Source organism: Taeniopygia guttata, chromosome 1 (assembly GCF_048771995.1).
Source record: "Taeniopygia guttata chromosome 1, bTaeGut7.mat, whole genome shotgun sequence".
Taxonomy (NCBI): Eukaryota; Metazoa; Chordata; class Aves; order Passeriformes; family Estrildidae; genus Taeniopygia; species Taeniopygia guttata.
The window spans coordinates 21,554,113-21,567,311 of record NC_133024.1 but is presented as its reverse complement, the minus strand read 5'-3'; the positions used below and the strand labels follow the sequence as shown (position 1 = coordinate 21,567,311).

The 13,199-nt window shown below is 42.2% G+C and overlaps 1 long non-coding RNA gene across 1 annotated transcript in view; it reads right to left on the bottom strand.

Moving 5' to 3' along the window:
* Positions 1 to 6,160, bottom strand: part of LOC115493737 (uncharacterized) — a 44,613-nt gene extending 38,453 nt beyond the window's left edge. Inside the window, exons 1-2 of the long non-coding RNA XR_003958653.4 lie at positions 5,901 to 6,160; positions 2,861 to 3,002 (exon numbers count right to left, since the gene is read on the bottom strand). This is a non-coding gene — a long non-coding RNA (uncharacterized lncRNA). The remainder of the gene's footprint in view (positions 1 to 2,860; positions 3,003 to 5,900) is intronic.
* Between the last annotated feature and the right edge of the window lie 7,039 nt (positions 6,161 to 13,199).

Here is a 13,199-nt window from a genome sequence, read left to right as displayed (position 1 = left end):
AGAAAGAGACAAATGAAAAAAAAAAAACAAGGATGAAAGGGGAAGGAGAAAAAGGAAAGGATCTTGATGTTTTAAAGAAGGACTCGGGTTTGGGTTTATTTTAAAATTATTTTCGTCATCCACAAGAGCTACTAAGTCTCAGTGATCAGAACAAGCACTTTGCAAGGCCCTAGCTCTCCTCCTCACTGCCCTGCATCACATGCAGTCCCCTACAGAAGGGAAAAGTGCAAAGGTGTTGTATAACTATGAAATCAGAATGGTGAGGCTTTGTACTCCCTATGTCTTTATGCTGCAGAAAAGGGTTACACACAGCACAGGAAAATGAAACATGAATCTCCCATAGCCTCAGCACAGGAGACAGATCCCTGCTGGGGGATCTGATGCTGCCATTGGCCAAGTGTCAGCACCCAGTGAAACTGGTGGAAGTTTAGGGCATGCAAAATGAAAGAAATGTAGGACTGGTTCTGGAATATTAATTTAGAGCCCTTGACAACAGTGGGAATCCCTTCCTGTGTTCAGCTTCTCCAGACCAGCCTGGAAATGCCAGCCAGAAAACAAAGCAGGGAGATGTTACTATTGCCCTTTATTTGTTTAGACTTATTGTAATGTAAACAGACATGAAACCTGAGAAAGCAAAAGCTCAGAGTGCACCTTGCACTTTGAGGATGTTTACAAATTGCCAGTCCTTTATAAATAGAATAATCAGGAATTAGGGAAAAAAATCCCCTGAAGATACTTCCTGGTTCCTGGAAGAAAGATGGCTTACTCAGCTTGGACCAGGTCCGGGTGCACACTCTCCTCCACATGGGGCTTTGCCTTGGTGCTGCTCGGATCTGTGTTTGCCGTTTGTGCTGGCGCTGCCCTGGGCAGCAGCAGCAGGCCCAAAGGAAAGGCTGCCTGCTGCAGGTGGTGGAAAGGCATGCTTGGCACCTAGTGGGCTGCAGACAGTCTTGAGCAGTGCATGTGAGGGCCAAAGGAGGAGGACGATTGACCAGGATGGCTTGGTGGTATTGCCCTCAACCAGAGATAATAAGACATCTTCTAGTTCTCTGCCCTTTTCCAGCTTTTTGATGGAAAAAAATCCAGCTTTTACCCAAAATCCATTTGGGGTCAGTCTGCAAAGTCAACTACTCTTTACAAAAAACTGCTATTCACTTAACAGCATGGTATTTCTGCGAAGTTCCTTTTTGGGTGTAATTTCTTCATGTTTGTGGTGCTGTAAATCTGGCTGCACACAAGGGCAGAAATATCCAAGCAGGTGGTTGCCAGAGTTCTCCCTCCAACACGGACAGGGTCTGCCAGGCCAGGTCACACTAGCAACCACTGAGTTTAGTGTCTTGTCTAAGGCATCAGGCAATGCCTCCTCCTCAAGAGGCAAATTCAGAATGCCATGAATGATTCAGTGCTAGCCAAGAGGGAGAAAAATTAATTTCTCCCTAAATAAATCCAATGCTCAGCATCCTAGTCCTATTGTCATCAAATTCCAGTTTCACTTTTGCTTTGTTCCTTACACACACTTCCCCACTCACATGATGGCTTACATTTCTAAACATTTGGTGAACTCTGTCTCATGGGAGCCCACACTCTAAAAGGGTCTGCCAAATCCCTTGTCCTTGTCATGCCACATGGCACACCCCATACCAACCTACAGCCAGAAGCCAGGCATGTTCAGCTGCCCTGGGGAGAAAGCAGGTGAAGGAATGGATACTCCTATTTTCTTGCTTACAATTCAAACAGGATTTAAGATGTTGCAGGGCCTTCCAAACAAATGAATACAGTCATTTATGAAGGTGGTGTTGAGCAGGTCAATTTGACTTGTGCATATCACAAAGCTTTGCCAGAAACAGAAATGCTTTGATGCCTTCAGTGATGGCATAAGGAACTATCTAAACCTATTCACACAGATTTTCCAGACAATTGCAAGCTCTTAAATGTTTACTGAAACCAATGCGAGCTGTCCAAGCCCTGTCCTATGGAATCATGGCCTTCAGCCACTGCACCTCAGTTTCTTGTTCATGAAGGGAAGTGGCAGTGCCTGTGCTGCTCATCCCCGGCCCTGGTGAAAGGCGAACACTAAGGGACTGAAGGACTAAAAGGCAGGTCCTCAGCCTTGTCCCACCTTTCCTGGGGTGGGTGTGACATACCTGCCAGCTGGTGCAGCTGCCTCTGACTGCCCTCTAGTGCAGGGATCAAACCTGCTGAATAATTTAAAAGATGGGGACAGGTATGAATGGAACAGACACCTGTGGCTGAATGGTTAGCTCTTGTTCAAGTGTCAGAGGTGGCAAGGAGACTCCCAAGTTGTGTTCTAGGTGGCACATTGACCATGAGTATGAGGCCACCACTGTGCTTTAGCAGTGCAGAGCAACCAGCTGTGTCTGTTTTTGCAAACAGAAATTCTTATGCAAATCACAGGTCAATCAGTAAATTATCACCAAATCAGAAGCATCACATCATCATTTTATATTTTAGAAGTGTCAAAAATGGCTCTTGGGGGTAATGTATCTAAGAGAATACTTGGTTAGTTCAGTCTCTGTCTCACGTGTTGGTGATTGACTACTAAAACCAATTCATGAATCTTCTCACCTTACAAGAGGTTTTAGAACTTTTCCATAAGAGAAGAAAATATAGTTTCAAACTACTGAATTCTATGAAAGCTCAAGAAAAATATCCTTCTGTGCTACAGTGGAATCAATCACTCCAGATAATTTTAAATAATCTTGATTTTTCTCATTGCTTCAGGTTTTAGAGACATTGTTAAGACAGAAAACAGAGCAATCTCATCATTAGATTCAGCAGCCACCTGCAATTAGATACAGCAAGATAAAATTACATTACTGGAGAGAAAAGATCTACTTACAGTGCTTCCACATAGACTTCTGAACTATTTATCTTCTTCTGTACACCTGGTGTATTCTGTCCATAATTTTTATTATGAGACAAATGATTCTGAATGAGCTGGGTCAGGATGACCACATTCTTGGAATCCATTTGATAGCTTCCTGTTGAAAAGAGGTATTATAAGGAGATGAAATTAATAATGTGAACGATTCAGAAGAATGGCAATGGACTACAAAACTTTTTATCTTTTAAAAATTTTTGGGCCAGATTAGTTCACTCAAGATCATCCAGGACGTGGTATTTTTCCGTGAGAGGCCAATATCTGGGCAAAATATGAGAAATTTTATAAATTTGTCCAGTAATAATACATAGAACCTATTTCAAAAGCATGGTGCTAATGAAGCACCATTAGACAGTCAGTGGTAGTAAGTGCCTTGGCTCTGTGTCTGCAGTTAACTCACATGAGATGTATTAATAGATCCTATGTGCCTCTAGCTCCCCAATACTCACTGATACATCCACATGCTTGCACAACCTGCTGCCCATCCCCAGACTTGGCTATATCCCTGTCAAACTTTGCACTCTTTCCAGAGTTATCTAGCCTAAACAAGCTGCAAACATTACCATCTCATATCCATTCCTCTTCCCAGCTCTTCTAATATGTGGATATTAGATAGATAGATGCAAGTGGCATCTTCCATGCTCCTACATAACTAAAAATCAGCCCAAAGTGCTGTGGTCAAAACTAATTTTAATTTCAACAACTTAATTAGACGACTGTGCAGTGTAAATGAATATCCTTCTCTGGTTCGTGGTGGAGAGTTATCCACATAAAACCACATCATTACAACGTATAGGTATGAATTCAAGGTCAGGCACCATGACACAGAGTCTAATTATGGTCAGTGCTTGAAGACATTGTTAGAAATTGTTATCACTGCTACACCTATTCTGTGACTACTTCAAAGATTTTACCTTCAAGGGAACTTTCTAACCTACAATAAATTCACCTGAGCTGCTCCTTGTGGTCACCTGAGTAACTACTTCTTTTGAGAGTAGTATTTGTACCAGTCCTGCTGGTGTATCTTTTATGAGATCTCCACTAACTACAGTAAAATGATCAGGATTCAGCAGCAGGACCAGGAAGAGAATCCCAGATTCATAGATGTTTCTGGCACTAAACAGCCAGATTTTCAAGCTAACAGCAGGAACATCTGAACACAGATAGTGCAAATTCCCAGTTATAAAGATGTGCTGATAATTTGGTGTGAATTCCCACTGGCTGAAAACATAGATACAGGGTGGAGGTGAATGTTTACCACCAGGGCAGCAAACTGATACTGACTGGCAGCAGAAAAATAAGAGGATTTCTTTGAACAGCTGTTTCTTAAAATGAATCGCATGACAAATACACAGTTGTGGTTAAATCTTCATAGAATTAGACAAAAGGATTGTCAAATAGCTTCTATTTTCAACCTTAGCTGGCTTATTTCCTCAATTGCCTTGGGAAGAGTGTCAGTGTGCAAAGTGATATGTACAGGCATACTTGCTCTTCCTCTCTCTACCAGAGGTATTCTTAGCAAGCACCTGCTGCCACTGCTCCTGCATTGAGAAACAAGGCTCATTTCAGACTGGGCTTTTCCTCCTTATAAATGCAGGCATACAACAGCATAAATTCAGCGGCTGTGCAACAAAATTCCTTGTATTTGACAACAGCTGGAGGAGAAAAAGTACCTAAAAGGACAAACCACCAAACATTCTATCTTCCTTAATGTAACAGGTACACACACTTTAAATGGAGTTGGTGAAGTTGGAGCAGACCAGCTTTTATGCCTGAGAGCACAGTCTTTACTGCACCACTGATCACAGCTGAACAAGTTTCTCTTAAGCCCTCCTTCAATGTTTTATTTCCACGCTTTCCTAGAGGGAGACTGACTAAGAAGTAAGCATAAATTTAATGCCAAAATATCTCTATCTAGCTTCAAATCAGTAATGGGAAAAACTCACACTGGCTTCAGCAGAGTTTGCTCAATTCCTTCATCTATCATAACCTACTGCTGATAGCTGTTTGTGTCCCTAAATGACCCAGATGTCCCAGATGATAGCACATGAACAGTGTACCATATTAATCATAGCATGGAGCAATAACTTGACTGTTCCTAAACTATTTGAAGTTAGTAACTAGGAATGCAGAGATAAGCACAGCACACGGTATTTTCACAAGGGTGTAAGGCAGCTCCATGAACTAGTGGATACTGAACCCTCACCTTCAGGCCCTAGTGAAAATTCCACAGCCTGTAGAGCCCAGTCTGATCCTCTTTGCTCTCAGAACCAGATATTGCTCTTCTGGAGTCAGTGCAGAGCTATGGAATAGCTCAAACAAAGGAATAAGTTAATAGTATCTATTTTCTCAATTACATGTTCTTATGCAGCAGTAAATGAAAGCTTGAAGGGACTTCAGTTTAGCGAAAAGCGAGCAAGATGACTGAAACTTATTGTAAGGTCAGAGCATGCAGACAGGCTGGTACTCCTGGTAGCAAATGGTAGCTTCTTCCCAAGCTACCCTGCAGTAACATCTGCATGTGTCTAGATACAGGCAAGGAAATGGTCTTATGGTCTTCCATCATTACTATTTCAGAACAATAGAACTAACAAGACACAACTGCTTTTTAATTACAATCAGTATTTTATAACACTGTGTAAGATAAAAGTTCCACCCCCCACCCCCCCCAGACTTCCCTAATATAATATTTAAGATTGAGGTTTTGTGAATCAGATAACCTTAAATTCAGTTTTCAAAGCCATATGAACCCTGCCCACCAGGGCTAAGCAGACAGCAGAATGTGCCAGACTATAATTCAGGCAAATAATTTGATGGAGTAGTTTTGTCTTGCCTTTCACTTTTGGAATATACACACAAAAGCCAATGGGAGCACAAAAGCAGAACTCAAAGGAGAATTCTCTAATACAACTATTTGAAAAACTTGATTCTATCACTGATTAACTCATAGTTATTTTTTACAAGCCCAGTTCTAGTTCTTTCCGTCAAATATATCTACCTTTAGGTATTCAGTGCATAATTGCTTCCCCATAACAGCATGCAGTTCTAGCAGTCTTACAGTTCTAGCAGTCTAGCAGCTGCTACTCCTCTGTGTTTTAATCACTTAGCCATCACTGGGATCTTTAATATAGAACACTGTCGTTTTAAAGATGTCTCAGTCACGTTGTAGTTACAGTGCAAGCATGCTGTGAGGTTGAACAGCATAGTCACGAACCCTCCCCACTCCTCTGCTGGGCTGGGAAATGTGCTACCAAAATCCGTGCTATTTATTGCCCTGAAACTGTCCTGGAGTTCCACCTCCACCAGTAAGTATCTTGTAACTAAAAATGGAGCTCTCGCCTCACCCCGAATAGGTCACTAATTAAAATCAGTATTTTTAGACTCTAGGTATACTCAGATACACTGCAAATGATACTATAAATATTTTGGGGTTTTATTTTCTTATACAATTAGTCTCTAGAAAAAGGACAGAAATTTCACCTCCACTGTAATGACAGCCCAACTTATGAAAATATATACTGGATATAAAACAGAGGAAAGAATAAATCAAAAGGCACTCAAAGACTTCAGTAGTTAACTTTTCAACTACATTAATGGTGATGGCAGAAACAACAAACAACTGCAAAGCAACAACTGAGCAGCTGAATTTACTGCATCAGCTCCAACTACATTTTAAAGATAATTTTATTTTCCTACTTTTCACCTTCCTTTTTTATTTTCCCTCCAAGCAAAGAAAGCATTTGTTGCAATTTCAGCCAAGGCTAGAAAGAGGCTTCAGGGAAGAGAAGATGAGAATATTAGCAATTTCATCAAGTTCATAATAGCTCAAATGAGAAACTCTAGTGCTCTGGGTTTCCTCATAGACAGAGACATCAGGGGAAATTTCCTGTTCTCTGCACAACACTTTCTCACCACCTCTTCAACATGTCCTGATGTTGTGTATCGGGTGTGTGAAGTACAGAAGGCACATGTGAGTTATCTTCTGGCTTGGAAAGGAACCTGAAAGGACTACAGAAGGCTACAAAAATGCTGAAATGCTGAAAATCAGTGGAAGAGGAAAATCCCACTACTTCACCATTTCTAAGACTCATAGCTTAACATAGCAAATGGGAAAATGTTTTCTTCGCTGCACTGTTCAGTACATTGCTTGTATTACTGCCTGACACAGCTGTATGATACCCGGACATTTTCTTTCTGCTGATGCACTCATTTGCATAAGACTTCTTACAGAAAAAGGCTACAGCTGTTTAAAGTGTTTCACAGATGGATGATGGAGAGACTTAGATCCGTTGACAGCTCAGAACTGTTTACAGGTCTTTGAAACCTCGACCTATGCTTAGATTATTGTACCCTCCTTCCCTTTCTATCCATAGGGTCCAGGTATCCACTCTGACACAAAGTAGCCCAAGTAATGAAGCAAGATTTTGATCTGTGTACTTCTGCTTTTTTTATTATCCTAAACTCATCCAATATCAAAATAAACTTGAGTAAGAAGGGTTCAGTTGGTGGACAATATGAATGCAAAATATTTGACACAGGAAGTAATTTTCTGCAATTGACCTTGTTTGTAAGCATTGCATTTGGTGAGGTTTTGTGTTTCCTCCAGGAAGGTGACCTGCTCCCTAAAGAAAAAAGATGCAGTAAAGAGAACTAAAGAAGAAAATACATTGAAATTCACAATAATCAATTAAGATGTCCTTGATAGCTATTCTAAGCATCAAGAAATGAATTTTGCTTCACTGTACTTTTGCAGAGAAGATAGGTGCTTTTATAGGGAAGAATGCATAAATATTTCAGATGATAAGCTGCTTACTTTGTAGATTTCAATTTTCCTAGTGCAAGAAAGAAAGCTGCTCTCAACCTTTAGCTTTTGTCTGTCATTCAGAACTATGTAAGCCCTGGAAAGGAGCACATATGGTCTCATTATAGGGAAGAAACTGAGGCAGGGTTGCTGGAGTCAAATACAGCAATTTGCTGTGGGAGAGTTAAACTGAATTCCTTTTCCTGTATGTAGGTTACTGAACTATACAGGTTTTTGTTATTCTATATAAAACTAGAATAACGTACAGTTATTTGCACTCAGAATAATACATAACATTGTTTTTAAGTTACATGGGCTAGAAAAGAGATTTGGATAAATTTAGTAGCCTTACTGTAGACTGGTTACAACTTTACTAAATTATTATATGTTTAAAGGAGACAAAGTTTAGTGACTATTTAGTGAGTTCATGTAATTGTAGGTCCTATGAAAGGTGAAGAGACATAATGGGGAAGCAACACTGAAACTCTTATTCACCAGACAGGGAAATTGGCATTCAGGCAGCCAAAGCTTCCCTTTCAGAATACCTGTGCCAGCTGAATTATCTATTTGGAGAGCTCTGCCCCGTCTACTTACCCGATCTTTTGCCCCTCCTCTGCTAGGTCCTTGGCAGACACTATTTTGGGACACTATTGTTTTGCCAGGGCAGCCATCTCTGTGACATCTATTTGTAGAAGACATCCTCCCCTGCACTCCTAGAAGTGGGTGCAGGTGACGATGAGGAAGTCTATTGCTTTCATTGCTGCCTAGAAAAATGTTTTTCTGAATTCTATTTTGAATTAGGCAAATTAAATAAATTCTGACTAATCTAGGAATATGCTGCTACTCACATTCTGTTGGAACTCAAAATGTCCCTCAGACATTTTTGGAGATTCCAGGCCTTGGTCAGAAGCATTTTAGACCCTGGCAGGCAGCTGGAAACAGCTGTGATTTTGAGTTTGAGCCATGGAACGAGTTACCAACTTTGAAGGTGGAAAAAGCGGTCACAAAGGGTTAGATAGTATAGTAGAAGTAGTTACAAAATAGAGGGGAAAATTTTTTAGTGTTGTACAGGGGGGTTTTTACTTTGTACATGGGGGTCAGAAGTTCTAAGATGGAGGAAAGTGGGCTGATCCTGTTCTTCCTCCTTCTTCCTTGCCTCCATGTTCTTGGTGATGCTGGCACTTATGGATTGGTTTAGAGTAGAAAAGCACCTTGTAACATAGGTAGTAGGTATTGGGGAAAAACTGTAAACATTTATCACTTAATGTATCATATAAAACATAGCAGCAGCCCTGGGTGGGGAGAGAGAAGAAGACACCAGGCAGTGAGGGTGTCAGGAGTGTGTGTGTCTCTGCCTGGGTTGCTGACCAAACAGCCGCAGCCCACGAAGACAATCTTTTAGATAACGAGCAATAAACTGCCTTGAGACCAAACAACAAGAGGCTGCGGAGATTTTCTTTGGAAGCACGGGTTGGAGGAGAGACTTCTCCACCACACGAGACCCCTGAACCAGGCCAGGGGTTCTCACAATACTCCACTATCAACTTATATTCCACTGTAGTGGAGCTCAAGCCCAAGTCCAGATACGTACATACAGAAAGGTACTATACACCTCTATACAGTCAAACCATCAAGCCCCATAAAAGTTGTTTTGGCTCAGAAGATCTGAGAAAATCTAGAATCATTTATGTTTTCTTGGGAAGTTAGAGGACTTTAGCAAAAATTCTAAGTTTATCTAAGTAACTTTGAACCTGAAATCCATTCCCACGCGAATTACAGAAGCTATGATATATATTGTTGCCAATAAAGAATTCCACAGCCGTGTCTGCTGAGGAACTAGAAGAAAAAAGAAAATGATCCCTCCTTCAGGACAGTTTCCTCCAGCTCCTTAGAGCTAGCAGGTGTGGCAGAAGCCAGTAAAAGGACATAACCAGTTTATTACAGTCTCAAATCTATTCTTAGTCTAGGATATAAATTTAATCTCCTAATGACTATAATGCAGCCTTTTGGAGCTAGTTGTTATGATAAACATATTCTGCTTAAGTAGTTCCAAGCCACTGTTTTCTTCTACAGGCATAACTATTTCAGTTGGAAGTGTGTTCTCTCTTCCCACCCCCTACCACATATTGAAATGGCTGTATTGGTATCATACACCTTTATACAAACACAATCTTCATTCACAGTGAGATCACAGAGCTTTAACTCCAGGATATTTAAAGCCTCTGCAATTTCTCTGTGTAGACAAACCACATAATTTCCAACACTTGGAGATTCATCCCTCAGCGTTCTTGCGATTTGGCTTGTCACAGGGTTGGACAGCTTCCCAAAACTCGCTGTCATGAAATATTGTCTCAATATGCAGCATCCTCTCCTACAGCCCCACTTCAGAGAAGCAGGCAGAAGTTACACGCAGGTGCCACTTGCCTTCAAAGCCTACAGCCCTTGTGCTTCTCTTCCACATAGCTGACTTTGACCTGTACTTGCTCCAGCTATTCTCTCCCTCTCTTCTTTCACTGAGGAGTTTGCTTTGCTTAATCTGATGTTCCTGGGCCATAACCTATGTCTTAATATCCATCTCTGGGTGTCTTGTACAAGTTAAGTGGCAGAAATAAAAGGCTCCACTCTTAATAACACTTTTAAGCAAAAAAAAAAAAGATCCAACACTCAGCCCTTCCATGACCTTCTTACAGGCTTTTTTCTTCTCTATCATGAGAAGCTGGAATGCATAACATCAGGCTTCAAAGATCAGACTGCTTGTGGAAGATGCTAAAATATCCTCTCAGCGCGGAGAGAATTACCCTAATTTGCAGTGTTATCCATTATTTTGGAACAGACAGTGAATTCAGTCCCAATAGCTCAAAACCACTCCCATAAGTTCTGATCCTTTAATCCTGGCCATACAAGTGGCACTTTTCCTGCCTCTATGTACTGAGGAATCCTTTCCACAGTCTCAAGGAGGAGCTTGGCTGAGACAAATGCTGAAGTCAGGTGGGCAGTCAAAGACCTGGGATGAGCTCAGAAGCATCTGCTCCTGCCAGCTCTTCAGAAGCATGGGGATGATGCATGAACCAGAGCCACCTCACCTCACACAGCCAGACGAGGAACACTTTGTGCCACGCTCCTTCACTTTTCAGCTGGGACTTAGCTTATGAACCTTCCCTACTTAATTGCTACAAGATGTCAGCAAAGACAAGGAAAATGTGAGCTGAACAATTCCAAAGACAGGAAAACACCTCTGTGCATCAGATTATTACAGAAAAGATCTAGAAATTAAAAAAAAAACCTTTTCTTGATTCCTAGTATAAAACTAACATTTCTATTGTTTCTCTTTTTTCCTTTTTTTTTTTTTTCTGTGTGAAACTAATTGCTCCTATCGGTTTCTCCTAGAAATGCTTAGCCTCCTTATCTGATTTTGTCAGACCTGGACCCAAAAAAATCCACACAAACTCAAGATTATGTAGATTGCGTTGTAGAGGCCAACCTAATGAAAAGTTTCTTTAGCTCTTCTGGCTAAATGTCATGGTTTGACACGGGAAAAGAATTTTTTCAGAAGGAATAGGTCAATCCAGTCAGGGGTCAGATTTGGATACTGACACTTGGGGTGACCAATTGAAGGTGGACACGCCTCTGAGAACACAGAGGGGTTAAAAGCGGAATTCCCAGGAGAACTGGCTCTCTCTGGTTCCAGTTATCACAAGGTACGGACCTCCCCCCCAAGCCCAGGCTGGGTGGGAGAGGGGAGCCATGCGGCCTGCAGAGGTAGGCCGGGGGTAAAGGATCGGAACCAAGCTGGGCCAGCTCCTGCGGACGGAAGGGTGGAGAACATCTGGGATGTCCTTGTTCCCCCCCGCCCCCAAGCTAGAGGGAAAAGAGATAGAGAGCCAGCAGACACCTGGAAGTTTGCCAGCAGAGGAGAAGGGGGGGGGGGGGAGGGGGGGAAGATGCCCAGCGTGGGAGATGGGAGACAGAGTCCTGGGCCAGATTTCAGCCATCCGGGGAGTCTGGGAATTTTAACCCTTTCCTGTGAAATGAAGGCTTTATGAAATATTACTCCTCCTCAATTTGAAGGAAAGAGAGACAGCCTGGGACCTCAGATGTTCAGAGAAGAAGGTTGAGGGGGAGATGATGAAGTGGCTTTTGGCTGGACTCGTCTTGTTAACCATAGACTGAACCACTCCTTCTTTCAAGAGAGACTGCATTTTAGGGGGATGCACTGGTGAGCCAAGAGACCTTCTTCAGCTACTACCAGTTCAGGAATGAACAGAGAGAGCTGAGGAGGGTGTGAGGATGCCCTCCATCTTCAGAGAAGAAGAGAAGGCGATCTCTGTTCTTGGATCCTTGGCCCCAGGGGAAAATGGGGGGGACAGTAGTCCCAAAATGAGACACTGGACTGTTGTTCCTGGTGATCCTTGGCAAAGCATCCTTAAAGGGGCCCTATAAGCAGTCTCTGTCCATGCACGGTGGTGAGAGCACTATGACATGGAGAGGAGAGTGTCACACTGGCCGGTGTGTCTGGGCAGTGCCACGTGTGACATGGAAACACAAGAGGTGGCAGTTGTGTTTCCTTGGGGTCTATGGTGCAAGGGGGACTCCTCTCTTCCCCGATGGACTCAGTATTGATTATATTGAAGGGTGAAAACTGGATTAAGGATCCAACTGGATCTCGCTGTGGTTTGTTGGAGCTGGGTGGTGGGAGGAGGAATGTTTTGGAAGGTTTTCATTTTGAATTTTATGTGGTTTTTTTCTTTCTTTTTTCCCCCCTTTGTATTATTAGTAGTAGTGTAATAAAGTTTTTCCTTTGTTATTAAGTTTGGCCTGCTTTGCTCTGTTCTCGATCGCATTTCACAGCATTTGATTGGTAGGTTGCATTTTCATGGGGCGCTCGCATTGTGCCAGGGTCAAACCATGACACTAAAGAAAGAGGCTTCCCCATAAGAGCAGAAGTAAAAGTATGATGTGTCCCAATATGAATGTGAGCACAGAGGTGCACTGGGACCTCAAGGCCTTCAGAGTCAGAAAATCCCAGGTGCTGCCTGCTATAATAAAAAACACCTGTTGAAAACAGAGGCATGAGAATATGATACAAGCTTGGAGGCTGTTCACAACAGCCTCCAAAAATACTCTGCAAAGATGTTTCACAAGACATTGAATCAGGCTCTGAGGACATCACTGACTGACCCTCCACTGGCACTTTGGCTTCAGCCAAAAAGCCACACTTGGGAAAGCACCATCTCTGGGGGTGTAATAAAGGCACTGATTTCAAAACTAGAAACATAAGAGCTGTAGAACTAACTGCAGGCATAGCACAAACTGCTTAGGAGTCTAATTTTACATGTAAATGGCAATTAGGCTCTTAGATCATTTGGGTTAGAAAATTTCACAGTGGACCATCTGGAACACGAAGGAGCAGTAGTCCCAGCTACACAGCAGAAACATTTTTTGTTCTCCATGTCTCTTACTGCTCTTTAAGGAGCAGCCCATGACCCCAAATTTCAG